This window comes from Bombus terrestris, chromosome 3 (assembly GCF_910591885.1).
Source record: "Bombus terrestris chromosome 3, iyBomTerr1.2, whole genome shotgun sequence".
NCBI classification, from domain to species: Eukaryota; Metazoa; Arthropoda; class Insecta; order Hymenoptera; family Apidae; genus Bombus; species Bombus terrestris.
This window is the reverse complement of record NC_063271.1, coordinates 1,295,001-1,299,594: the sequence shown is the minus strand read 5'-3', so window position 1 is coordinate 1,299,594 and position 4,594 is coordinate 1,295,001.

The following is a 4,594-nucleotide window of genomic DNA, read 5'->3' as shown; positions in this document are numbered from 1 at the left end:
GTATGTTTTAGTATTCTCGTGACGCGAAACCGTCTAGTCGAGCGACATGTGGATACAAAGTTTCAGCGAAATAACGTCGACGAACAAACGCGATACTGCGACGGTCGCGCGATCGTTTAACCCTTTGAGAGGAAATCGGAGTGTCGAGATGCTTAGCAGCGATTCTACAGCGAAGAAACGAGGTTTAAATCGAGAAACGATCAGCTTTCTTTTTTGTCATTTTCTTTCCTACTATATGCTACGAGTATGGCGTTGGCGAAACAATCCCTGTGCTTCTCAAAGAGTCAAAAATCGGAAGGGTCGATCGCTCGACTTGACGGAGCGGACGTCGGTCCGCGCCACGCTGTTTCGATTCGCAGCGCGAAACCGATGCTGGAAAATGCGTCGACTGGTCAAACCCGAACAAATATATCGACATGCACGTACATCCGTCGCGTTAAATGGTCGCTCGATTCGTTCGAACCGTGTGGGCTGCAAAAGGCGCCTGATCAGACGAAGATTCAGACTCGGATCGACATCAATGTTCTCTTCTTAAACCGTTCAAATATATTTATACGTCTATTTTATACATAGAGAGATCGGTGTGTAATAGTGTATCGACGAGATTTCGATTATTTGCAAAAGTATGAAACTCTACGGAGCTCGTCAGCTCGTCCAACAGCCGAGAGGTCTAGTGACGAACTTTTATTTCTTTTATATCTTTTCTTTCTCGTGATTATTTATTATCAACGGGGCATTTAGTATCGATATACGCTTTCATTATTCGTTCGTACTCGCTTAGTATGTATATATTTATACATATATACGTATCCGTGTACTTACGTATAAATATATATATATATGTAAAATGCATATACGCGTTATCTTTTACGTGTACATATTTATACATGTATATTGTTTATATGTATATGTATATGTATGTATATGTGTATATACACGACACAACATATGTGTGTATATATACATACATATGTATATATATATATACAACGCACACCCACACACACATGCATAATATGCATAGATAAGTAGAAAAACTCTTAATCGTAGTATTTACGTGTTATCTCGTTCGACGCCCTCCTATCATCGTCGTTTGTTATATCCTTTGTTCGCTTAGCGTTATTACAAATAAACACAAATAATGAAATCATATATAGATTCTCTGGTTTTCACGATCGACCAAATAAATGACGCTTCCAAGTGTCTGCTGCCTGAAAACCGATGGAAATACACAATCCGATCGCGAGTTCACGTTACTCTGCGTAGTTTCTTTAATCGCTAACGCGGTTTCTACGAACGAGCCGAGAAGTGTCTTTACGTGTCTCGCGTTTATTACAAATTGAGCCCGAACGAGATCACGGGCCTCGTATATTCTCTAACGTGCAACGTGTTCGCGCGTCTCATCGTCATACCCGTCTGCCCGTTCAACGGCTGTCTTTGGCCTTTCCCTTTTCACCTTTTCCTTCTATCTCCTTCTATCCTCCTCCTATCTCCTTCTGTCTCCTTTGTCCCTTTTGTTCGTTAGCATTCGTCGTTTCATCTCTTTTACTCGCACTCGCTTTTCTTCCTTCCACTTTCCCTCTTTTCTTCTCTTCATGCTCATCCAATAACGATCGGACCATTTTACACGCGCCTCGTCGAATATAGCTGTACCCGTCGTTATCGGATAATCACGATTCTCGAGCACCGCTTTTAACGATTGACGGAGCAAGCTCGTGCTAATCCATGCCTCGAATTGAACTCGATCTTTGGATCTTTGGACAGGGATTCGTGCGTTTATAGTACCAATGGATGTTTGACTTTGACCGAGCTAGATAGCTGGCAAACAGCAAACGTTTTACGATTAATCCCAACTCGTAACGCTCGCTAACACCCTCGTGTACTCTCGTTTCGTAAAACTGAACCACGCGTAGCTGAATCTCACGAAATGCAAATAGAAAGATGTAATAAATTGGAAAAATTGATAATTTGACCGATTTTAACGTCTACTTGGACTTGTTAGCAGCATCCACTCCATCCAAATGTTCCATCGTTCTTTCGTAAAACGTTCAAATGCCATTTTCCAGATCCCCGTTTTCAAGACGTTCCGTCGTCTTTCCTCTCCGTACAAATATCTCTGCTTTCATTCCACTACGCTGATCAACGTCGTTGTTCGCGCCTACTATTCTCGTTCCATTACCGACCACTTATTATCGCATCTCGCAGCGTTCTGCTGTTCTTGTACACTGCTTCGTACACTGCTTCGTACACTGCTTCGTACACTGCTTTGTACACTGCTTCGTACATTGCGGGACAGGGATCGAGAAAGTTGTTCGAATCGTGTGTCACTTATCGTTACAAATATCGTTCTCAAGCATCGTGATCAATATTATCAACGTTATCGTTATTACTATGTTATTATCGTTATTAACCGTTCATTAACTTAGCTTGCATCGTAGTTATTTATATGTATGTATGTATGTATATATTTATACTTATTATGTATATTTATACGTACATTCTCGAATTAGAACTAACCCCCCGCCCCCACACACACACACGTACGTATGTGTGCGCGCGCGTGTGTGCAGTATATATTTATATCTTAATTTATACTTATATTCATATTTTATTTATATTTATATTTACTTGTTTGTCGTTTATGCTAAGTCATCGTTAAGAGCTTGGTCGTATGCTTTGCCTTTACGATGCTAAAAGAGTTTTGTAAGTTTGAAGATTTCGACTTGTATCGCTCACGCGCACGCGAAAGTTGATCTTATTTTTCGTCTTCTCTCTCTCTCTCTCTCTCTCTCTCTCTCTCTCTATCCAACCCTCGGCAGTCGATCTTTTTAGCACTTTTTTCATCTCCTCGCACGCCATTCCCTCTTTCTTTCGCAATCTTCCATTCATTCGCTCAGATACTCTACCTTTCGTTCGTTACACTTCCTCGCGCTTTCTTACTCGACATTGGTACAAACGTATTTTGGGGCTAGAAAATTGTTTATCGACGCAACGCCATCGTCGATCTGGCTAGATTCCTTGGATTTATCACAGAAAAACAGTTTTAATAATATCCCATTTTACTTCACTCGCACGTATTGGGATACGTTTTCTAACACTTTCGTATCCGTGAAGCATGCAAACATGAAATTCAATGCTTCTTCGATAACTTGCAATAACGTATAAATTATAAAATAAAAATAATAAGGCTTCCATAAGGTATGACGAAAATGAAATATTTAATATTTATAATGAAGCAGATAAATATAAAAACAATGGTGACGGATAAAGAAAAGTAAAGCAGAATTTTTGAACGCAATAAATAAAGCAAAAAGAAAATAAGCAGGGATAAACATCTTCTTCGATAAGAAAAACGAAAGCGGAAGTGTTAGAACGATCTTCCATTTCGTTCCTTATTTCGAGGAGTGTAAACGTTGGCATGTCCGAGTATCCGAAATTCCCACGCATTCGTCAGCTTCTTCTCTTTTCCTTTTTATTATATTTATGCATTCTCTTTACAGCGACGTTTAAACGCGACGATACGAAATACGATTGAGTTTATAAAGCACTTAAGGGAAAAAATCACGCTCAGCACGCTCGACTGCACATCATAAAACTCACCCTCGCGAGATTCTCGATGCTTTTTTTAATAATTTTATACGCTTTTTTCCTTCTTTAATATATTATTTTAATATATTATTTTCTTTCGTGCTTCCTATCTTTTTACCGTAATGGCACTTTCTTCGGCATTGTAGAGTGTAATTAAATATCTATAACGTGAACGTGAACGTGCCTCCTGTTTCGTTTCGATGTCGATCTCAACTCGTCAGTTTAATCGTTCTTCTCGATTCTTTCGACCGATGTAAAAGCCGCCGATAAAAAAGTCGAAGGAGAAAAATAGAAAGAATGATATACACGCTATATCCAATGGAAAACGAATATGTTCGATCACCGAGAACCTCGAGCCACGAGAACCGTTCGCGTATTGTCCACGTATCTATCGTCTTTCCTTTTCCTCGTCTTTCGCTCGGCCTCTTTTTCTCTCTCGTTCCTCTCGATCCTTAGATACTTACATTAATTATACGATAGTACTACATAGTTGCACATGTTCAGTCGAAATCCACGCACGCAGATTACGCAGACAAGCGTGAAGTGGCATTGAAAAATGATTTTTGAACCATCTTTTTTCTTCTTTTTTTTTTCGTTTGCTTTTGCTTCACGAGACTTTTACCTCCATTCATTCTGCTTTCGTTCACAGTCACACATTCTCCCTTTCTCACGCTCCATCACACCACCCCCGACGTATTTTTTTTTTTTTTTTATTTACATCTATCTACGCATAGATGCCTGTGTGTATACGTGCTGCGAAAAAAGACGCATGTTATTTTTATATACATTCACGTATCTCGCGTGTGTTTCTGCTTAAAACACTCCGTATGATTGGCAGTATGTTATACGTGTTTTTCATCTTCTCCCATTCCGCTTGAAATTCTCTTGTTTCTATAATTACATAATTCCGACTATCCGCCCACCTTTATTTAGCGATCGTCCCTTTTATATGTGACATATGTGCATACGTGTATATGTTATGTATACATGTGTACATGCTTGTTCC